Source organism: Ursus americanus, chromosome 8, assembly GCF_024610735.1.
Source record: "Ursus americanus isolate L20-20 chromosome 8, mUrsAme1.1.p, whole genome shotgun sequence".
Taxonomy (NCBI): domain Eukaryota; kingdom Metazoa; phylum Chordata; class Mammalia; order Carnivora; family Ursidae; genus Ursus; species Ursus americanus.
The window spans coordinates 38170663-38196608 of NC_142134.1; the positions used below are offsets into that span (position 1 = coordinate 38170663).

The window sequence follows — 25946 nt, forward strand, 5'->3', positions numbered from 1 at the left end:
TTCATTGTGTTTGATTATTTTTTATGTGCCATAAATTGCTTTAGGCAACTAGAATATATTGAAATCAGCTTTTATAATGCCCATGAATTCTATATGTATATTCAACATTGTCATCAAAATAAAACCATCTTTGAGTATGTTAGTATTCTGTTTTCAGTGTGCCTTAATTTTCTCTGAATTAAATGATGTGATATCTAACAGTGTATTGATCAAGTTGTTTCACTATTTAGAGATTAATTTCTATCACATGTAAAACATTAGTATCCACTATAATATAAATTATATTGGAAGGGAACTTCTGTATTTTATATATATTCATCATTCAATCGGTTAACTCCAGTTTCTCATACTGTCATGTAATAGCAAAAATAGACACAATGTAACGCCTGCAAATACATTGAAGTAAATTATTCTAGCTTTATTCACTTATATTAGCAGTTGACCCAAAAGTTTAAATACACAATGATCATTAATAAACCACAATATGCATTCAAATAATTCCATTGTCACTGCCCAAAAAAATCAGATGAAAAAATCTAAATGTTACTGTAATAAAAATAGTTTACAATTGTAGAGTATATTTTTAAAAATAATTTAAATACCAAAAGAATTGAAAAAAAAGCAAATAAAACTAGAAAGTCAACAAATTATTTTGAGACAAATGCATTTGTTTTCCAGAAATAAAAATATAATAAATTTTAGGACATAGTATTTGATAAAAATACCAAGGATATTATTGCCTGGCTTAAAAAAGAAAATAAAATGAAACAGATTAATTAAACGTAGCCAAGGTCACACAGTGCTAACAGAAACATTGTAAAACTAAGGTTAGACCAATTTTATTAATACTTCTTGATTCTGCAAAGTGTCAGCATTACTAAACAAAAAATACTTTGTATGAAGAAATTAATCATATTAGAAAGTATAAACTTATTTGGATAAAAGACCCAACCATTTCTAATTTTAAACATGTAAAACTATATAAAGAGATTTCTTAGATAAAAATACTTATGAAAAATAGGAAATCTTATTTGAATATAGGACAAATTAAAATTTCATTTAAAGTCAAGAACACAGAAATGGCTGCTACTACCAATCTGAAAAATGTCTTTAAGAAACAAGTATAAAATGTTTTGCTGATAGTTTGATTTTTACAATATGGTGGCTGAATATGAACATACAAAATCAAAGGATTTTCTTGATTACAAGTGTCTGGAGGAGGAATGGTTAAAACAAAATTTTTTTAAAATCACAATTATAAGAAAATTTAAAGAATATCCAGGAATTAAATTTATAAAAATTTGACAGTTATAGGTCATACTTGAATCTTAAGAGACAAAATCTGAAAAAAAGACAACTGTATATTACATACACAAATGGTAATAGTGTTGTAAAAGCAAGTTGCAAACATGTAGTTTATAATCTTGCAAATTGATCAAAGTAAACAAATGGATATATTTGTATAGATTTCTGTATAAATATGTATCGATAAACAGAATGATATAGTAATATATTATAGAACACACAGAAAGCTGGCCAAACTGTGTCATATTGTGGGTGGCAGGTAGGGGATGAGGAATAGCTTTGCCTTTATTTTTATATTAGAATGTTTTACTCGTTTTAACAAGAATGTTTTACTGTTGTAATCTGAAAATTTGCAAGATTTACTGAAGGCAAAATCATTATAAATTATCTTGCTGAGAGTAAACAAATACAATATAAAACACATATAAAGTAATTTTTTAATGACCTTGCAAGGCATAGATCCTGATATTTAAAAAGGAAAAAAAAAAAAAGCAGTGCTGAGAACCTGTGATTTTTCTCTTCCCTCTCTTCTGAGGGGAAAGGAAATCTAGAAAGAAAAAAAAAATTTGCTTTTATCTCAAATTGACGAGTGATATACATAGTGGGGAAAAGGAGTAAACACTTGCTGATGATAAAAAAGCAAGAAAGGAAGGACTCTTTTACCTATTTCCAGTTTTTAAAGAATTACTGTATTCTACATTTTGCAAGTTAAAGTAGAATAATTGCATAGATATTCTGAGATTAGGTACTACCAGTAAGTTTAAACTTTATGATATATGTGCACAGTAATAATACAAAATACATTGCATTTTACATCTATTTCTATGTACATTAGTCATTTAGTTTTTAAAATCTTGTAAGCTTGGCATTGTTTCCAACATTTACTGCATACAATGAATAACACTAACAGTTACTGAGATTAAATGCTTGTTAAAGTACATACATTAAAAAAAATTACACAATTGGGATTTGGAATTGGCAAATTTTGAGGCTCACAGACCTAATGTTTTGAAGTCTATTGTTTTATTTAAAAAAAAAAGCTCAAAACTAAGCCCTGAGTTTAGAAAACAGAGCATTAAGTTTAACTATTTTTAGGATACAAAGCACTTGGACTATTGTTCAGACTAAAACATTTCCTCCATTACAAGCTTAATCAGCATTTTGGGATCTCATAAACAAGCTTAACAGACTATAGTCAATTCTTCCAGAACATTTTCACGATTGGCATGGTATCCTATCCAGTTTAGATTCCTGATAATACAGATATAAAACAATTATTGGATCACTTGGAAAAATAACACGATTTTTATAATACACATTTCAAATAAGGTTAAAGTATTTAAAAGCATATTAGTTTGTTTTCTAAATATGTAATAGGCCCAATAATTAAGAATGAACATAATTATAATAAACAGAAGTAGCATCTTAAATTATATATAACCCTATCGTGTGTGTGTGTGTGTGTGTGTGTATCTATATGCACTATTATGTTGTGTATGATTATTTGCTCTATTTAAATGTGATTAATTTCTTTGGAAAACAAAATTAGTTTGTCTTAAAAGTATCTAATATTTCCTTCACAATTATTGCCATACCAAGATATATGTAAACTATTTTTTCCAATACTATAAAAATATGAGAGAATATAAAGGGATTCCAAAGAATGTATTTAATATTCTTCACATGAATATAATTCTGTTGGTAGTTTTTCTCTTCTTTCTGTATGAATATATGTTTATATTTAGTTTTTTTATATGTGCATACACATTTATACATACTTGCATATATACATATTCTTTACATTTTTGAATACTATTTATGATCCTACCGTGAACTAATGCAAAATGATTTGGAGTACACAGAAATTACATAAGTCAGGTAAATTCTTTTAAAAATTGAAATCATTAATGAAAAAAATCAAATTTCAAATGTATTTTTTGCGCTGGTGAGTAATCTACAAAATTCACTGGAGCATTTGAGAATAAAATCTAATATTGAACTGAATGAAAATCACATGAATAAAAAAAGACTCCTACTTGCAAAATAGCGTCAGCTGGATAATTTTACATGACTTCACATTGGTTTTGTCATAAGATGTCAAATACTTCTGAATGAGTAAAGAAGGAATTCAGTGAAAACTTGACAAGATATGATTATTCCAGAATAAAATTCCATATTAACATTTTTCAAAGAAGAAAAGTCTCAATTCTTCTGTGTATATTTTAAATTTTTTGTTGAAATGAGTTAGCAATTTGACTAAATCTTTATCAGTTTACTATTAGATTAACAAATTATTAGTTTCTCAAAAATCAAGCCTAAATACACATTTTGTGCTTTACTTATCAGGAACCCTTAGGTTCCTTTCATACTTTTCAGTAGTTTGTTAAATTTGCCTATTCTTTAATTATATAACATAACCTTAATTTCTTTTTATGTTAATATTCTACATTTAAAATATTAGTGAACCAGAGTGAAGAAAAAAATGTGTTTTCTTCATAGAGAACAGATTTTGATAAGAATTTATAAGGTTTCTGACATTTTTTTCCCTTTTTATATGTGTTTTTTATTCCCTTTATCATTTGGCTGGGCAGGCCACTTGAAAGAATTAAAGCACAACCATCTTCCCTAATACCTAGGAATACAATATGTGGTTTAGAGTTTTCTTCTCTTTTAAAGTGTTGAAAGTGCTCATTGGCATAAAGCTTATAGATTTTCTGACCTAAAAATCATAACATCCAAGAAAATTTTAGGTTTTTTTTGCATTTTCTTTAAGCAGATTAAATGACAAAACACAAGAATTCTCTCATAACCCAATAAAAAAAGATGAAAACTCTGAAGCAAAAAAACAGACTTGGAACGTAGATCCAATTAGCTGTATATGGAAATGTAGAAGTTCCAGAGGAGACAAAGTAAATAACAGAAGACATTTTTTATAAGCCGGCAGAGAATTGATTCTCTCTTGAAATGTTTGAATTTGAATGTAAAAAAATGTCTGCACATATTCTTGTAGAATTCCTGAATTCTAAGGATAAAGAGAATACCACACAATGTGACAAGATTAAAAAAAAAAAATCTGAGGCAGAAAAAAATGAGACTGTCATCTGAGTTCTTAAATAAAATTTGGAAGGTAAAACAAGACCAATAAAATCTTATTAAAAGCAAAAAGCTTTAAAAAGAAAAGGGCAAGATTCAGCTAGCAAGAATAATTTGAATATGAAGTAGAAAATTAAAGATATACAAAGCATAAAATTATTTATAGCAGAAATTATAATATTACAAAGCTATATGTAATATTATATAAATAATAGAAATGATAACTTGTTAGACTTGTGTTTATGGATGGAAATATTTGTCTTTATATGCCTTTATTTGACTTTTTGTAGTTAGAAAAAATAAAAAAGAGACAAATTAAAAATTGAAATTGATACAGAAAAAAACTCAAATTTGTAATCTTAGAAAGGATGGTAAAATAAATAACCCCGGGTATATTTTGAGTAAGAAAGAATATAAGATGAGCAAAGTTTACAAAAGTAAGAATAAGTAAGAAGCATCTTTAAAGTAACAGTTAAACCTAATGAAGAGATTACTACATTTAATGCTATGGCAAATTATTGAAAATCTAAAGAAAACGGATGATTTCTTAGAATTTTAAGTACCTAAAATTGACACCCAAATTAGCAGAGATTACAACTAGCACAATTAGAAAACATGAGGATTACTTAAAATCTAGCCTTGTAAAGAGAACCCAAACTAGAATGTTCCATCTGATTTTTAGAATACTTTAAAAAACATAATTTCCAGTTTATTTATGTTAGTCAAGACAAAAGAAATACAACAATTCTCCAAATCATTCTAGTAAGCCAAAACAATTTTCATCCTGAAAGCTTTATAAAAATAGTATAAAAATGACATTTTTCTAACAGAAAAATGCTTTCACATTAAACACTAAGATGATCCAGCAAAATAACAGGATCACAAGATGCTTGATAAAGAAAGCATGCTTTATTCATAGTATGGAAACCTAATTAATTAAAAAAATTATCAGCATAATTCATTAAATCAATGAAATCAGATGTATTTAGATAAAAGTTATACTCCATTCACAAACAAATGGAGAAAAAAGATTATTTTTCTTTGTAATCTAGCAATAAGTGCCATTTAGTGGAGTTAGATAAAATATTACTGGCACCGTAGGGGAAAATTGCAAAATAATAATAAATTAAATATGAAACTGGAAAAAGAAAACTACAAAATCTTAACAACATGAGACAACATGGTAATAGAGATCCTGCCTTTGTAATAGGAAGATATATCATAAAAATGAGTTATCTCAAAATTGATGCAGTACTAATTTAAAATTAGAATCCCAATGGAAATTTTTCATTTAAACCAAATAAACAGCCTCAAATCTTATATGAGGGGATAAAGTTGTCCCTTCCTTCTAAATTATGCATATCATTTTCTACACTTACTTTGCTGAAGAATTGTGTGAAAAATAGTGAAAGATGTGTCACAAAACATAATACAAAGTTATTTGAAAGCCACCAATAGTGTTGTTATAAAAATTGATAAATCAATGGCAAATCAGAAATCTCATTGTAAATGAAATGTTAACATTTTAAATGGAAAAAGTAAAATTCAATGGAGAAAAGATAGATTATTTAATAATGGCGCTTGCATAATTAACTATGCATCTGAAAGGAAATTTTAAAAAGCTTCTATCTTTATCGTATGCAGAAATCTCTCTGATGGCCTGAAAACATATATTTGAATAAGTAGTTAATATTTTCCCAGCAAATGTAGAAAAAGCAGAGGAGATATTCTTTACCAAGACTAGTAACTTAGACACTCAGATACCGTGTGTGTGTGTGTGTGTGTGTGTGTGTGTGTGTTGCCTTATACTTTAGCATTAAATAGTATACTTTAGAGTGAGTTTAATTATAGTTTAATGCTAAAGTATAAGGCACTGTATATAACATCAATATGCAGCCAATAGATTTTGAAAAATCAATGTGCAAAATAAAGTATTTATAACTATAATATGCAGTGAGCTTTTATAAAATAAGAAAATATCCAATATAAATATGTAAATAAAGGAAGCAGGGGATTTTTTTTTTTTAAAGATTAAGTCCAAGTAACAAATCATATTTAAAACTGTCCATATTGATAGTAGCCAGGGAAATGCAACTTAAGTTTAAAAAAAAAATCATTACATTAAAATATAAGGGAAAAACAAAACAAACTCTAGCGTCTAATACTGGCTTGGAATGTGAGCAGAAGCTAGAGTCATACATTGCTGATAAAGGCAAACTGATAACTTCTCTATAGATTAAAAGTACCCACATATATATATTTTAAAGATTTTATTTATTTGACAGAGAGAGAAGCCAGCAAGAGAGGGAACATAAGCAGGGGGAGTGGGAGAGGGAGAAGCAGGCTCCCAGCGGAGGAGCCTGATGGGGGGCTCAATCCCAGGACCCTGGGATAATGCCCTGAGCCAAAGGCAGATGCTTAATGACTGCACCACCCAGGAACCCCAAAAGTTCCCATATATTTTAACCCAGTAAGTCCACTCCTTGAAAATCTATCCTGTAAACACTTTTTTTTTAATTAGTAAGACATGTACAAGAATATTATTGTGTGATCTATGATGTCAAAAACTAATCTGAGTGAATACCATTAAAAAAAAAAAAGGTGGACCATATTAGTACTCCATACCATAAAATGTTACAGAAAAAGTAAATATTTTATCTGTTTAGCATGATTTTCAGAGAGATTGTGGGTTGAGAGGAAAACCAACATGCAGAAAACAAATATGTATGTGTGTCTTTAAAATTTTCTAATATGGATATATGAACATAAAAATATGGAATGTTTATAAAAAGTTATCCACAACAAGAGATGAAAGGCAGTGCCTAGTAGGATTGCAGGAGGGAAAACTCTTAAGAATAAAGCAAAAACAAACAATCGTCTAAAAATATGTACTTCCATCTGGCCGGTTGGCTCAGTTGTGAGAGCATGGTGCTAATAAAAGTGTATTTCCTATTATATACACATATGAATACATATGTGTATATATCTATACATACATGATATATAACATTGTTTTGAAATTAGGAAACTGCTTATATATTAGGAAATTATGAAACACTGGACAAGAGAGGCAAAATTTATAGTCTTTTAGTCTAGCTTTTTGAATTTAATTAAATCCAGTACAGTTCCATATTTGCAAACATCTTTATTTTGACTTTATTCTGTCATTTGTTATTATCAAAATACATCTAATTAGCTCATAGATCATACGCCCATATTTTCTCAGGTGGACAAGGTGATTTCAGTTTTTATGCCTTCATACATTTATTTCTATCTCCCTAATTCTAAAAGTTCTTGTCTGTTGTTCATAGGTTGATAAGTAATTTTGTATATCCTGATGATTTGTCCAGAAAAGTGCTGCCTAGACTATGAAATAATTAGCTAATGCAAATGTGAAGACTGTCCAACAGACATGCATGGATACAATATATTTATTGGAATTATAAAGCTTACTACAGACATGTATAAATTTGTTTACAGTAAATAATGATTGCTTTAATGTGCTAGTAAAATTGTCAGATTTTAAAAAGTGTCTGGATTCAACCCAAAGCCAATAATTATTTTATTTAATTTCTGATGATAAATATTTGAGTTGGATTATTAGATTATTGCATTTCCTTACTCTTTACCTTTATGATTGATACATTGGTTCCTTCATTCATTCATTCATTTACTGAAATTGACCTAAGTATTCTGAGATGCACCTTTATGGTCCTTCATTTTATGGATATAATAACTTGGTGACCCTGAGTTACTGCCTTGTGTATAAGGTAAATTCAAGTTGTGCTTAGATAAATTCTGTGAAGCAAACTGATAATTCAAGTATTTATAACAGATGACATGATATAACATAAATTATAGTTAGATTTTATTAAAATATTTTAGACTCATGGATACCGTAATCCTTTTAATTTTTTAAATTTTAATTCCACTATAGTTAACATCCTGTATTATATTAGTTTCAGTTGTACAATGTAGTGATACAACAATTCCAGGCATCAACAAGCACTCATCACAGCAAGTGCACTTCTAAATCCCCATCACCTACTTCATCCATCCCCACCCCCACCTCCCCTCTGGTAACCATCAGTTTGTTCTCTATAGTTGAGAGTCTGTTTCTTAGTTTGTCCCTTTTTTTCCCCTTTGTTCATTTGTTTCTTTAGTTCCACATACAAGTGAAATCATATGGTATTTGTCTTTTTCTGACTGACTTCATTTAGCATTATACTCTCTAGCTCCATTCATGCTATTGCAAATGCAAGATTTTATTCTTTTTATGGCTGAATAATATTCCATTGTATTCCACCTCTTCTTTATTCATTCATCTATTGAAGGACAGTTGGCTGCTTCCATAATATGGCTATTGTAAATAATGCTGCTATAAACATTGGGATACATGTATCCCTTTGAATTCATGTTTTTGTATTTGGGGAGTAATACCCAGTAGTGCCATTCCTGGATCATGGGGTTGTTGCAGTTTTAACTTTTTGAGGAAACTCTATACTATTTTCCAGAGTGGCTGCACCAGTTTGCATTCCCATCAACAGTGCCAGAGGGTTCCTTTTTCTCCACATCCTTGCCAACACTTGTTTCTTGTGTTTTTGATTTTAGCCATTCTAACAGGTGTGAGGGGTATCTCATCATAGTTTGATTTGCATTTCCATTATGATGAGTGACATTGAGAATCTTTTCATGTGTCTCTTAGCCATCTGTATGTCTTTGGAAAAAAGTTCATGTCTTCTGCCCACTTTTAACTGGATGATTTGGTTTTTGGGTGCTGGGTTTCAGAAGTTCTTTATATATTTTGGATACTAACCCCTATCAGATATGCCATTTGCAAATATCTTCTCCCATTCTGTAGGTTGCCTTTTAGTTTCGTTGATTATTTCCTTCACTCTGCTGAAGCTGCTTCTTCTTTCTTCTTCTAATGTAGTCAAAATAGTTTATTTTTGGCTTTCATTTCCCTTGCCTCAGGAGACCTATCTAGAAGAATGTCAGAGACATTACTGCCGGTGCTCTCTTCCAGGGTTTTTATGGTTTTAGGTATCACATTTAGGTCTTTAATCCACTTGGAATTTATTTTTGTGTGTGCTGTAACAAAATGGTCCGGTATCATTCTTTTGCATGTAGCCAATCAATTTTCCTAACACCATTTGTTGAAAAGACCATCTTTTCCCCATTGGATATTCTTTCCAGCTTTGTAAAAGTCTAACTGACCATATAATCATGGCTTTATTTCTGGGTTTTCTGTTTTGTTCCACTGATTTATGTGTCTATTTTTGTGCCAGTACCATACTGTTTTGATCACTACAGCTTTGTAATGTATCTTGTAATATATCTGGCTTCTAATATATTTTTTTAAAAACTAACAGCTTGAAAACCATGTGAAAATATTGTGCCATTTAAATGAAGCAATATGTGTGTGGGTGACTCAGTTGGTTAAACATTAGACTCTTGGTCTTGTCTTAGGTCCTGATTTTGGGGTTGTAATCTCAGCTGGGCTCTGCACACAGCACAGAGTCTGCTGGAGATTACTTCCATCTTCCTCTCCCTCCCCCACACCTCTTCCCCCTACTGATACTTTACCTCGCTCTCTTTCTCTCTCAAAAATAAATAAACTCTTTTAAAAAAAAATGAAGCAACATGTTTAATTGGGGGGGGGGAGTACAGGTATTTTTATAAACATGGTGAAGTAGTCTCCCAAGATACTAGGCAGCTATTAGCACATTGCTTTGTTGATATCAACATGAATTTTAGATAGTTTCTTCTTTTTTCCCCCCAAATAGAATTTGTAGCTATTTTTAAATTTTAGCTGAAGTCTGTAAGAGTTTAGCTTCTTGAACACTTAATCTTAGGTTCTACTCTACATATATTTAAAATGCATGTAACTTTATACATGTTGTGGAATCTAATATAAATAGACCTTTATATAATTTAATCATAACTAATATTAATTGAGGGTAGAGAAAAAGAGTTGGTCAGCTAAATGGAAATATCTTGCTTCATTGTAGCAACATTTAAACTAGTGAAGAGAATGATATAAAAAATCTTTATTTAATATCCATTGTGGACATCAAGACCTGAGATTGGTGATGAGCCATCTATACTGATTTCTGATTTATATTGAACATACTTTAAATAGAGCAGTTACTGGTACATGCGTTAAATAGGCAGAATTCTAATTCTTGATAATTCTCTATAATGAGACCAGTGTCTCCTAACCAGTTATAATAGCTTTGCTTTTACCTGAGTCATTTGGTTCTAAAAAAGTGTGTGTAGAAAAACTAGCTTTTCCTATCAGTTCCCAGGAACTAGGAATAACCTGTACATTTTATTTTAATGTTTTTTTATTATGTTAGTCACCAAACAGTACATCCCTGGTTTCTGATGTAAAGTTCGATGATTAATTAGTTGTGTTTAACACCCAGTGCACCATACAATACGTGCCCTCCTTACTACCCATCACCGGTCTATCCCATTCCTCCCCCCCCCCGAAGCCCTCAGTTTGTTTCTGAGTCCATAGTCTCTCATGCTTCATTCCCCTTTCTGATTACCCCCCTTTCTTTATCCCTTTCTTCCCCTACCGATCTTCCTAGTTCTTATGTTTCATAGATGAGAGAAATCATATGATAATTGTCTTTCTCTGCTTGACTTATTTCACTTAGCATTATCTCCTCCAGTGCCATCCATGTTGCAGCAACTGTTGAGAACTCGTTCTTTCTGATAGCTGAGTAATATTCCATTGTATATATGGACCACAGCTTCTTAATCCAGTCATCTGTTGAAGGGCATCTCGGTTCCTTCCACAATTTAGATATTGTGGACAATGCTGCTATGCACATTGGGGTGCATATGGCCCTTCTCTTCACTACGTCTGTTTCTTTGGGGTAAATAACCAGTATTGCAATGGCTGGGTCGTAGGGTAGCTCAATTTTTAACTTTTAAGGGACCTCCACACTGTTTTCCAGAGTGGCTGCACCAACCTGCATTCCCACCAACAGTGTAAGAGGGATCCCCTTTCTCCACAGCCTCTCCAGCAATTGCTGTATCCTGCCTTGTTAATTTTTGCCATTCTAACTGGTGTAAGGTGGTATCTCAGTGTGGTTTTGATTTGAATTTCCCTGATGGCTAATGATTTTGAACATTTTTTCATGTGTCTGTTAGCCATTTGTAGGTCTTCATTGGAAAAGTGTCTGTTCATATCTTCTGCCCATTTTATGATTTGTTTATTTGTTTCTCGCGTATAACCTGTACATTTTAAAAAATATCTCCTCTCTGACCCCTGAAGGTGAGAGATAACACTGGTCTGTGAAATATTGGATCACTGCTTTCCTCGAATTATGAGTTTGGCAATGTTTGGAAGGTGGAGGTAGGAAACTTGAAGCTCATTTACATAGCTTTTTCCCCCAAAGGGTCAGAAAATATCATTTGCCCATATTAAAAATTGGTGTTTGTTGGAAGGCTGAAATGTCTTCCTCTGCAACTGCTATCAAGTCACTCCCATGTCACTGAGTGAGTGACATGGGAGTGTCACTGAGACCAGGCTGTTGTCTTCATATTCTCAGACCTGAAGGTTCAACTCTGTTAGGCTTCAAGAATGGATTCACATTACCCAGATGACAAGATTCTGGTTGACACGTTAAAAGGAAAATTCCTCAACCTGAGGAATGGGTTCACATATTTTTTGTATTTTAAATACTAGTTTATATCCTTCAGCATACTCCTTTCTCAGTATTTGTGTACTTGGAAAATCAAGTTTTTATCAGAATGTTGCTTAATGAGCAAGAAATTGAGAAAAAGGTGGTCTTATAAATTCTTTCCCTGTGCTGAGGCACATTTGATGACCTCTGATTATTCTAAAGATTAATGTATTAAGTACCTTATGTGTTTAACAGATTACATAACACTCCCTTATTCAATTCTATTTTATTATGGTGAGATGATGTTTTGTCTACTTACTAAAAAGCACATTTTAAAATGCAACAGAGGCAGCTCAACCCTGAAAAGATTGATATACTGTTTATTGGCAAGTTTAATTTTCTCTGTTACACAACAGAGGAGGAAGGTGTGATCAGTTATTGAAAATTTAAAGAGCTATATTTTCTTGGTTGATTCAAGTGAAGTGTGTAACTGTGAATGTAACACTATACGCATAATTCAAATCATAAAAATGTTTAAAATATTACTTCTATTTGAATCTAAAGTGTTACATAAATGCATAGAATATAAGCTTGCTAATGAAAAGCATAGGCAAAAGCAAGTAGTGTAACAGTTTGCTTTTTATGTATAAACTCTTTGCCGTGTGCTTTATATGTGCTTTTACATGGATTATAGCACTCCAGTGTGCTTCAAATTTTTCCTTCTTTTGTGCTTACAAAAATCCTGTTAGGTTTTTGAATAGGTAAAGACATGAAAGTTCAAAGAAATTAAAATAACCACATTTTTTAGCCTATTATCTCTAAGTACCTTCCTCTCTCATACATATATACACACGAAGTGTCTTTCACAAACATTACTGTTTCCCAATTGTTTTTGTAACTCACTTTTTAAAAAGATTTTATTTTTGAGAGAGAGAGAGAGAGAGCAAGCATGAGTGGGGGGGTGTGGGTGGAGAGGGGCAGAGGGAGAGGGAGAAGCCGACTCCCCGCTGAGCAGGGAGTCCTACGTGGGGCTCCATCCCTAGACCCTGAGATCATGACCTGAGCTGAAGGCAGATGCTTAACCAACTGAGCCACTCAGGAGCCCTTGTTCCTCATTTTTTATTAGTGCACATATTTGTATCAAAGGACCAACTATTTATAATTTGAGCATGTTTATGATATGAGAATATCACAATAGTGTTTATTGTGTACTTTAGTAGTACTTTTTTTTTTTTTTTTAAGAGTGTGCACAAGTGGATTGCCGGGGAGAGACAGAGGAATTGGAGAGAGAAAATCGTAAGCAGGCTCAATTCCACACTGAGCACAGGGCCTGATTTCACGACCCTTAGATCATTGACCTGAGCTGAAATCAAGAGTTGGTTGCTTAGCTGACTGAGCCACCCAGTTGCCCCAGTACTTTTTAATAGATTCAACTACTTCCCTTTAATAGGTTCCCAAAAATGTGAAGAGTGAGTTAAAGGACATGAACATATTTTCACCTTATAATGCCAACCCTTTTTGAAAGTAATAGAATAATCCATGTTGATGGAGACTTATTGAACTAAGTTTTCAAATGTGATTGATTGAGGCAATATCTGTTTTATGACTTCATATTTTTGCTTATACTACTGATTTTTAAAAATGCATAAACTTATAGGAAATTCATTAAATATATTTTCTCAGTCACTGATATATTTTTGATACACTAAAGTGAAATTATGTATAATTATGAAGTTTCTGTACAACCATAATTTTTATCTTAGACTGTTATCTGTCTCTGTAGAATTAGACAATATTTTTATTTTCCAATGTTTATAGTCTATTCTTTAGAGGAAAAAAATATAGTGTGGCAAGGTGTTAGGCTAAACATTTTTTTCAAAGTTGCTTGTCTTCAAATACCTTTTTGTGAGTTTTCTGATATTATAGTTTATGCTTTTCTAAATTACACTCACAGAAATAATGGATACCATTATTCTGCATGTGTTTGTATTGTTTATTCATGTCTTAATACTACATTTTTATTTTGGTTGAATTTACATATATCTGATAGAAATACACAAAAAGTAAGCTATTTAAACAGCTGATTCATTTTCTTTTCTGGATGAACTTTGGAATGAATCTGGAGAATCTCAAGATAAAATCTTCTAAGGTTTGGATTAAAACCCTTCTAGGGTTTGGATTAAAATGTGCTAGCCCTAGCAGTTAGCCATCTTTGCATTATCCAGTTTTCTATCCAAGGATATAATGTATCTCTCCATTTATTCAAATCTTTTTATATTACTAAATAAACTTTTATAGCATTCTTTATAGAGGTTATGTTTCTTGGTCCTATTCCTTGTTAAATATAGTCTGGCATTTTATAGTCCCTGTAGCCAAACTCTTTTTATTGTTTACTCTTGGGATCCTTCCTGGTAGATGGTTATCTGTCACAACTGGAATCACTTTTCATTGGTCTTCTGGGCTGCTCCCCACCACACACACATTGAATGAGTCCTCATACTGGCTAAATTAATCTTGAGAGCTCTATTTTTAAAGGTCTGGCATTCTCAATTAAAAAAATTTAAAGAGCAGAAGAATCTTTTGAGACTTTTAAGGAGAGATGATATCAACTATAGCTTAAAAATAAAACTTTTAATGCTATTGTGGATTTGAGAATCTGTTCAGGTTTTCAGTTGGATAACTCTTTTACTTGGAATGCTGTTCTATCCCACTTTAATTTCTGAAACCCCTCCCTTCGAACCACATCTTAAATAACATCTATGTTAGGTCTTCTCTATTAACCCTTCCCAAGACCTCCCACGCAACATCCTTAAATTCTCTCTGCAGAAACACATACAATGTGTCCATATCTTTCATTTTAGGTATTTCTATGCATTTTCTCCAGATTGGCAAAATAGTAGATTCAATATATAAATAGTTTAAGTGAATACATGAATAATGATGAGTAAGTTACGTACATAAAATGATCTCTGACCGAACTATAAATATTTTCTTAGTGAATGCTACAGAGTGGCAAAGAGGAATGCTTGCTGTGGTGGAGGCTTCAGGTGAGCTCTGTAAAACTTCCATTGAAGAAAATACTCAAGTTACACAAATTTAATTTTCCATGTCTGATTGTACCATATATATATTTCCTAAATACATATATATCCTGTACCAAATTATATATATATATTTTTAAACAGTTTATATATATGTATTTGCTTAACTCTATTTTGGGTTTTTTTTTGCACCCATTTTGCAGATTTGGGAACTGAAGGAAGAGGGTTTAAGTAACTTGCCTATGGGCACAGAGCTTCTAAGAGCCAAAATATGGATTAGAAGCTAGATGGTCTAATTCTATAATTTGTATTTAGACAGCAAACTCTAATATATGGCTTCAACACATCTTACCAACAAAAAATGATCGGTATTTCCTCTGTATAGTGTCATTATAATTGGCCTGTTAAATATTATTTGGTTAAGGCCTCTTCAAAATCCTTCGACTGTTCGTTGCTAATTTGTGATTGCTTTATTTGCAACAAATCAGATACAGTCGTGTTACTACTTAAAAAAAAAAACAAAAACGTTAAAAATCTGTCTGAGGACTGCAGGACTACCTGAAATTGCTTGCATTATATCTTAACTGAAAAAAGGTACTTAACTTGGATTAGTAGGCTATTTTTTTAAATCTCTAACTAAATTTTGTATACCTATTTTGGTTTTTTGGCTCTTTCAAACAAAGGATAATTGCAAGAATGCTACAATACTTTAATGAAATGCCGTATATATCTTTTTCAGATTCAAAAATTGTTTGCATTTTTTCCATTTGCTTAATGTGAGTAAACAACTACAATACTGTGTTTATTTATCCTTAAATATTTCAGTGTGCATTTCTTATAAACAAAGAACTCTTTCCTGAGCAAAGTAGAATCCTCAAAATCAGGAATTTATCATTGACATGATACAATTTTGAAATCTCTTGTCATCTTTCAATTTAATTTTTCTACAGTATCTTTTTTTGAGGAATAAATTTAAGGAAATGCTGTTTTATGTCTTTTTGATAAAATTCTAAGCTTCAGGAAAAATTATGAAACTATATAAGGCATTGGTAATTAACTCATATAGGTACCAGCAATTGCTTTTAATTTATTTACTAATTATATTTAGGTTGCATCCCTTGTCATATTCTTCCAGTTTGAATTCTCTATCTAGTCCAGTTATTCTAAGAGTAAGCAAAACAAGATATTAAAATCAATCCTGCTGGGGCACCTGGGTGGCTCAGTCAGGTAAGCATCTGCCTTCAGCTCAGGTCATGCTCCTAGGGTCCTGGGATTGAGCCCCACACTGGGCTGTCTGCTGAGCAGAGCTTCTTCCTCACCCTGCCTAATTATGTGCTCTCTCTCTCTCTGTCAAATAAATAAAGAAAATATCTAAAAATTTTTAAAAATAAAATCAGTCCTGATGATAGCAAATATTTAGCCTCTAATATTTAAGTTTTACCAACTAGTAGAAATGACATTAAAATCTATTTTAAATAAAACTTTCTAAATGATGCTATATCTTCAAGAAATCCAGCCAGATTTTTCTTTTCATGGTTATAAGGAACTAATCTGATAACCAGGTATGTCAGTGCATAATCAAAATATATCTGTTACTGAAAAGTTAGTTGTAAAATTTGTAAGATATAATAGTTTTATTATGTATTAGATAATGTATTCCATGCATATATTTATGTACATATACATATATCATGATTTAGCATATTTTTAAATGATGGAGACTTTAGAATTCATTTTCTTTAAAATATTGTTTATTGTTTATACAATGACTATTGCCTAAGCTAAAACACCTTTGGTTGAGTGAAAATTTAACTTGGATGACAAAGACCATAGAGTTACTTTGCATATGTAATTAACTGGGAGGTAAGACATAGACAAAATGGTTAAAGACTTTAGTTATGCACATTTGTACTTATAAAGCTCCTTTAATATCAAATAACAAATTTAGTCCAAGAAAAAAGAGGTTACTGAGCATAGCACAAAACATACTTTATCAAATTGTAAATTTATATTATTAGGGAAGTATAATTACTTTCATAATTATGTTTTTATTAAATATGAACAAACTAAAATACAGAATACTAACACTCTTTGGGTGCCTGGGTGGCTCAAGGCTCAAGTCATGATCTCAGGGTCATGAGATCCAGCCCAACATCTGGCTCCTCGCTCAGCATGGAGCCTGCTTAAGACTCTCTCCCCTCTGCCTCTCCCTCCTGTGCACTCTCTCACGCACGCATGCTGGCTCACTCTCTAAAATAAAAACACTCTTTAAGCCTATGTGGTTTTTACAAAAGTTGTTACATGCAACATTTGTACAGAAAATATAGACTAAGGAATCTTTATATGTGCTTAAAAAGCTACTCGTAATTGAGTATATATACTAGAATAAATGTTTACCAAGATATGTTAGTATATTTTTGACTTTTGAAGCTTTAAGATTATAATATCTGCAAAAAATTTCAAAATACTTAATGGTTTTCACTACATTGGTACAGGCACTCTTTAAAGATTTTATTTTTTTATTTGAGAGAGCACAAACAGAAAGAGAGTGAGAGGGAGAAGCAGAATCCCCGCTGAGCAAGCAAGGAGCCCAATGCAGGGCTCGATCCCAAGACTTTGGGATCATGACCTGAGCGGAAGGCAGATGCTTAACCCACCGAGCCACTCAGGCGCCCTGATACAGGTACTCTTTAATTTAGAATCTCTGTAGTTAGCTATTGAAACATAATCTTCAAAGTATCCTGTTTGGTAATGTTAGAAAATGCGAGGTTTAAACAGTGCAATGGAAAAACTTTAGTTGAAAGTAAGTTTGTCATCCCTCGACAGGTACAGGGAAATATACTTTCAGTTCACTCAGATATCCTAACAAATAAATTTGACAAATTTAACTTTTACATAGATTAATTTTTCAATATTTTAATCTAAATGAAAAATAAAAACTGAGGATGGGAGAGCTAACTTGAAATGTGGTTTATTAATTTAGCAAAAAGAAATCTGGCAATTCGGAGTTCTGCCTTTTCCCTTTTACAATTTCTAGGTTATTTGAAAAGTTACTTTAAGGATATATTCTCCTTTCACTTTATGCTCTTAAAGTTTTTGCAAGTCAGTTTTAACACTAACAAATTGAAAAGGAAATGAAATAATAAAATTTTAATTTTTCATTCTCATTAAAATGTAAAAATGGAATACATAGTAGAAAAACATACAATTTGTACCATAAGCACCACCTTACTCAGATGTATTTTTGTTTAAGGAGAAAGCCTTAGACTTCTAGGTTCAGGAGAATGTGGGTTTGTATTTTGCAAATTTTTTGGAGTTCCATTATTCTAGAAGTAGTTACATAAATAGTTATGAAATTAAAACATTTTAGAAGATTTCTAAATTATCAAAACAACCTCAGGGACACCTGGGTGGCTCAGGTCATGATCCCAGGGTCCTGGGATGGAGCCCCTTGTCAGTCTCCCCTGCTCAGCGGGGAGTCTGCCTCTCCCTCTGCCACCCCCCTACCGCATGTGTGTGTTCTCTTTGTCTCTCAAATAAATAAAATCTTAAAAAAAAACAAAACTTCATAATTATATCTACAATTTTTGAACACTAATATTCCAGGCTTTACTTCCTAAGTTTTTATTTCTATTTCTATCATATCTAATAGTTTCTTATTTAATCCTTGTTACAACATTTGAAGGTATCTTGTGTCCCTAAAAAAACCAGAAAACTAAAGAATATAAAAGTTAACATTTTAAATACCACATCAGTAAGCAAGCTACAGCACCAATATTTGTACGTAAATCTGTACATTTAAGCATTTTAAGCAATAGCAACTTTTAAAATTAGATAATTAAAATGAACACATCATTGTATCATAATTTGAGAAGTCAGTTTTGAGTGTTAGAAAACAGATTGGCATTAGTTACTTATCTGGCGTAGTTACTTCATGTGGATAATCATGGCAATTTTCACTTCTAGGCTTGCTCTCTTTGTGGTCTTCTTTAAAAACCTCAGAATTTCCTGTATCATTGAGAGAAAGATAGAAATTTCTTAAATAATAGGCAAACAGTGTCTAATGATTTTTCTCAATTTACATAATGATGCTTATTGTGGATAACTTAGAAGACACACTGAAAAATATAAGGTCAAATTTACCTAATGCCGTATAGCTATAATCCCTGCGTGTACATGTTGCTATCTACGCCTCCAGAAAAGAGCCGGGCTACAGAATCAGGCAACTTTGACAGGGGCTGCAGAACTGCCTTTTATATTTAAAGAATTCTTTCAACAAAAAATGTTTGATAACATTCGCATCGTAGTGAACTACACTGAATATCTCGTAGTTTGTCATCTCCAAGTGTTCTCCATGGGCTTGTCCATATCCCTGGGCAGAGGAGGAGGCACAGGCTCATTCGGGATTTGCACTTGGATACAGCAAGTCCGATGAGTCCAGCCAGGCCCGTCCCATCCTGGGTCATGCCTCCAGCAATGGCCATGCCCAGTTGTCCATCTTTCTTCATGGCCTTGTCAATGAGCCATTCTAGCTCCTTGGCCTGGAGCTGTGTCTGCAGCTGTGTTCTGGAACTGTATCTGCAGCAGCCCCCGCACATACTTGAGTGACTTCTATTCTTTGAGCAGGTAGTTCCCCAGAGTCAGGTAGAAGACCTAATCCCGCTGTTCCTCTAGTGCAGTGCCTTCGTGGATGTCCTTGTACTTAATTCGCACCAGGCACACTCAGACTGCATGCTCTTGGACATGGAGCCTGCTGCCTTCTCAGACTGAAATGTCTTCTCAAACTTCAGCAGGCCATCCACAGACACCAGCTTGTTCAGCACAGCTGAACTGTCCATGGCCACTGTCCCCACAATTCTCACACCTCGGTTGCTACCATGCTGCCGTCTCCATGACTCAAGAGTTTTCAATTTGGGGATGTCAGCTGAGTCAGAATTCAACCCAACAACATATGTATTTACTGCAAAATATAACAGGCATTTTTCTAATATGTTAGTAGAATTATTGTCTCCAACATCTGTTAAATAGTAATGCTTGAATTTTGGAGAATGTTTAGTTTGTTTAGATGCAGTGGTTCTCAAGCAAGGATGGCATCACTCTCTTAAAGGGCATTTGTGAAAGAATGGAAACATTTCTGTTCTATTCTTGCAAGTATATGTAATAAAATTTTGAGGACAGGGTCAGGAACAGTAATCGTTTTATAATAAGAGGGGCATTCCTATATAAAGAATAACATCTCACACAAAATGCCAAAAACTTTCCTATGAGAAACAGTAATATGCAGTGTACATTTTTTTTTATTTAGAAGTGCTGTGTCAAGCAAATGACAGGAGTTAGAATAAAATATGAAACATCTCCATGGAGCTATAATACACGAGGAACTGTCAAGAAGAGATAACAGGGAAAAATTGCAAGTTCTAAGTAGAGACAGTATGATGTGGAACTGCCTGGAAAGTGAACTGAAAGAAAGTTGAAGATCAAGGACTTGTTTTAAAATGCAACTTTTTTTTCTGTAATGAGGGAAAGTCAAATGACTCTGTAAACTATAATACTTAACACATAGTAACCCCTTAATAGTTGTGCACTAATGATAATAATGGTTATGGCTGGAATTGGAGATACATTTTAAAATCCACAAGGAAATGTGAAGTAATATAGTCTGCCTTTAAATGTTATATGAAAAGGCTTCTTGGACATTTTTACAATAGGATTGTGCCTTGAAAAGTCTTTGTTTAAGGAGTTGATGCATCCCTTGGGTTAATGGAATTTATCTAACTATTGAGATTGCGTGAAAAGAAAGTAGCCTTGCTTTATTGTACCTAAACCAAGAGGATTATTACTAGCTTTAACAACAACTGTGGAGAATAAGTAGAGCAGGAATACCAATGTAATTAATCAAGGACTTTTGGTTGGTTGATTATCTTAGAGTATTTTTCCCCCATACTTATTCCTTATCTGCTCCTACTGCATAGTCCCTCATGGGTTTCCATTTATCCCATCTCCCAGAGCACATCCTGATAAAGATCTTAAAAACGAATCTCAGCTTGTTGGAAACATGATCTGTTTTCCAAACTTCGTGAAGCTTTTTATTAGGAACAGCTTTAAAGCTTTGTAGAACTGATTACGGACATTCTGTAAGCCAGTGTTCCTCAGCCACCAAACTTGTTTTAGGACTGCTGTACTATGCTTGCTTTCCCAAATACTGGATAGCATGTCAGGGCTGACCAGGTCCAAAGACTTACATCTTAGAAAACAGTAGAAAATGATAATATTCTTTATAATCTTGAAGATGGAGAAATATATGCATAATCCTTTGGGTTTTTTCTCTATTATAATCAAGCTAGGGAATGTTCAACCAGCCAAGGAAGTGCAGATACAAAAGGTTATATGTAACATATGTCTTTACTTTAACATACCCAGAAACCATTCATTTATCTACGGGGCTGGCACTCCACAGAAGATAGATTTACTACTGATAAAATTAAAGAGGGGTAATAAATAAAATCCCTTTTTGAGAAAAAACAGGTTTTAACTGCTCCTGTTTGAGTATTAAGGAAGAAATATGTTTTTAAAATCAACATTGATTTTTCTGGGCAAAATCAGAGCATTGGTCTTTTAATTGAAGGACTTGACTTAAACTTTGGGGTTGAACAATTATTTTTTTTAATCTTGAGCCCTAAAAACAGCATAATCTTTGTTTAAAGTAAATGATATATCATAAAATTAATGGCTTTTCTATTGGGAAATCCTTCCTGTGTCTCTCTGATACAGTAGTGGTCACAAGTAGAGTTGCGGGCTAAGGACAAGCACATAATTCCAAAATTCTCCTACCATTTCTTCCCTAATTTTAGATTAAAATATTCTATATAGGAACAGAATCTCAAGCACTTGTTCTAACACTACCTATTTTTGCCTGGCACAAAACATACAGCAGAATGTTCTATATAGAACATTACTTATTTAAAAAGACATATTCATGGATAATATCAAATTAAACTAGAGAGGCCTATCTGGACTTGTATTTTCTAAGCCCACACATTTGATCCACAGTAGTGAAAATCCAGTCTCAATATAGTTACAAACCATTGCAATAAAAATGCAAGATCAAATTTATAAAAGCACTAAAAATTTAAGCCATCCCCTTGGTGATGCAGTACATGCTAGTTTACACAGGAAATGCCACTCAATTATTTCTCAATGTTTTATTTTTTTCCAGGTTCATTATTAAGCATTCATCTATCTTCACCTTCTGAGTTTAAAGCAGAGTGAAACAAAAACAGGTATCAATAGAATTAAGAGTTTTAGTATTGATATATTAATAAATGAAGATCCAGAACTTGGCTTACTTAAACGTGTGGCCACAATGTGCTTCCTAATAATTCAACCCAAATACACACGATCACTCAAAACTTCAGGCCTGTTATTTGCAAGGAGCAGAGTATGCCTCTGTTCGTTTATGTTGTGATGCAAAAGCACACTTGATCACCTTTCTGTGGTAATGTGAAGAATATAAAGTGCCCACCATGAACATCTATGTGGAAAAGACGTGTTAAGGTTATAAAGGAGACCTTAATCATGAAGTATTGAAAATGCTATATTGGGCTACAGAATAAGATGTCTTAATTCACATAAATAATATTGTCAGGGCACCGTTATGTACCAGCTGCTGTTTTGTTTGGGTTTTTTCTATTCTTGAGATCTAGCCATAAACTGGGCAAAAATCCTTACACATTCAGTTTATATTCTAGTGACAAAAAGGTATATATTGCATACGTAAAATAGAAAGCTCGTGTATGACAAGCGTCAAGGAGAAAAACATGAAGTTTTGTATGATGTTATGTGATATCTGCAAGGAGCGGCTGAAATTATTGCCATCATGGCCATGGAAGCTTTCACTGAGAAAATGATCTTTGAGTGTAAGCATTTAAGAAAGTGGTGGAATAAGCCCTATTGATACCTGGGAATAGCAAGTGTGAAGGCTCTGGAGAAGCAGCTTGCAGGTTGCCAGAAATAGGGAGGAGGCAAGTGTAGAAGGATAAAGTGTTAGGAAATATGTCCAAAAGCAATAGAACTAATTCATGCAGTGTCTTAGAGGACAACAGAAGAACTGGATTTTCTCTGGACGAGAAAGGAAATAACTAAATTGTAAGCAGGGAAATAACATGACCTAACTTACATTTTAATAGAATGAATTCAACTGCTATGTTGATAATAGACCAAAGAAGAATAAAGATGGAATCCAGAGACAATTAGGAGCCACCAAAAAAACTATGAGAGACATATTGGTGTCTTGAAACGGAGTGGTAGCAACAGAAATGTTGGAAAGTAGATATATTCTTTATGTAAGTCCAACAGCATTAACTGGAGGATATTTTTGAGAAAAAAGGGAAGAGAAATATATCTTTTTTAATTGAATGAGGGAGTAGCCATGCAAAATAATCAAGAAGAACAGAACTGATGGGAGAGTAATGGAGGGTAAAATAACTTTTTTAGAAAAGTTTTAGAAGCCTACTAGACACGCATGTAAAATTTTCAAGTAGTCAGTTGGGTATGTAACTCTAGAGAGTCTAAGATGCCTTGCTTAGAAATATAAATTTAGGATTCATCAATACATAGATGCATGTAAGGACATGCTATTAGATGACATCATTTAGGGAATCAGCATAGATATCAAGATTAAAAGACCAAAAACAAGTCTGGAGAATCCCAGTGTTAATAGAAGGTATAAATAAAAGTGACTTTGCAAAGGAGTCTGAGAGAAAGCAATCCTAAGGGATGATGCAAATTTAGAGTCCTGGAAGCCATGTGCAGAATATGTTTTGATAAGAACATTATCCTATGTTAAAGCAAGATAAGGATTGAAATTGACTGCTGTATTTAATAAATGAAGACATTTGTTAAGAGCCATTTTGGGGTATGGTTGTGGTTGCAAAAGTTATTTAAGTGTAAAGAGAAAAAGGCAAAATAAATTTGAAGCATAATCCAAACAACAGAAACATCTCACCACAACCCCTACTGCCAACCTAACTAACAAAGTTTGAGTAACAAAAAAGAACACTTCGGAAGACCTGTACACTGAAAACTAGGTCACTGATGAAAAAAAATGAAGGTGATACAAAGAAATGGAAAAATATTCAGTGCACATGAACTGGAAGAATTATTATTAAAATGTCTATATTCCCCAAAGCAATATACAGACTCAGTGCAATCCTTACCAAAATTCACAGAAATAGAACAATCCTAAAATTTGTGTGGAACCATAGAAAACCCTGAAGAGCCAAACCAATATTGAAAAAGAACAAATCTGAAGGCATTATTCACTAATTTCAAACTACTACAAAGCTATAGTAATCAAAACCATATGGAACTGGCATATAAAAACAGATCAATGGAACAGAATAGGGATCCCAGAAATAAACATGCATGTAAGTCAATTTATGACCAAAAAAGCCAAGGATATATAGTAGGGAAAGGATGGTCTCTTCAATAAATAGTGTGGAGAAAACTGGACAGGTCGCATACTAAAGAATGAGACTAGACTGCTATCTTACACCATACACAAAAAGTAATTCAAAATGGATTAAAAATTTAAATATAAGAATTGAAACCATAAAATTTTTAAAAGAAAACATAGGTGGTCATCTATGTCACATTGGTCCTGGCAACGAATATCTAGATCTCACTTTAAAAGCAAAGACAACAAAGAAAAACAAATGAGACATCAAACTGAAAAGTTTCTATATAGCAAAGGAAACCAAAAAAATAAAAAGACAGCCCACTAAATGGAGAAAATATCTACAAAGCCTATCTAATACCGAGGTTGATATTCAAAATATATAAAGAACTTATAAGACACAATAGCAAAAATATCTGAATAAAAATGGGCAGAGGACCTGAATAGATATTTTTCTAAGGCACATGAAAAGGTGTTGAACATCACTAATCATCAGGGAATGCAAATCAAAACCATAAGGAGATATTATTTTGCACTTGTTAGAATGGCTATTATCAAAAAGGCAAGAAATAACAAGTGTTGAAAGGGTGTGGATAAAAGGGGACCCTTGTGCACTATTGGTGGGAATGTAAGTTGGTGTAGTCACTGTGGAAAGAGTATGAATTTTTTTTTGAAAAATAGAAAAAATAGAACTGCCATATGATTCAGCAATCCTACTTCTGGGTATTTACCTGGAGAAAATGAAAACACTAATTCAAAAAGATGTGGAGTGTTTACTGAAGCATTATTTACTGATATGCAAGATATGTCCATTGAGGGTTAATGGATAAAGTAAATGTTGTATATACATACAATTGAATATTATTCAGCCATAGAAAAATGAAGCCTCACTGTTTGTAACAACATGGATGGAACTTAAGGTAATCGTGCAAAGTGGTAAAAACGGGACAAATTCCATTCTATGTGGAATCTAAAAAACAAGGCATGTGGACAAGCAAAATAAAAATCGTAGATATTGAGAACAGAATGCTGGTTACCAGAAGAGGCAATGATACAAGTGAAGGGGGTTAAAAAGTACAAACTTTCAGTTATAAAGTAAGATATGGGAATATAATGTAGAGCATGCTGACTATAGTCAGTAATACGGTAAAGCATACTTGAATGTTGCCAAAAGAGTAAATCCTAAAAGTTAACTTTTTAAGATGCCAGATGGCAGCTAGACTTACCATAGTGATCATGTTGTAAGGAGTATAAATATTATGTTGTACAAACTGAAACAAATATAGTGTTATATGTCAATTATCCCTCAATTAAAAAAGAATAAGAAGGAATACTTATGTGTCAGAAGAGCACACATATACAAGGAAAGTTTCCCAGTAGAAGAGAGAATTAGTGAATTTGAAAACAGGTCAA

General features: G+C 32.7%; 1 pseudogene; it reads right to left on the reverse strand.

Annotated features, from left to right (window-relative positions):
- Positions 1–19338: 19338 nt before the first annotated feature.
- LOC148109566 (mitochondrial fission 1 protein pseudogene) lies at positions 19339–19917 on the reverse strand (annotated as a pseudogene).
- Positions 19918–25946: the final 6029 nt, after the last annotated feature.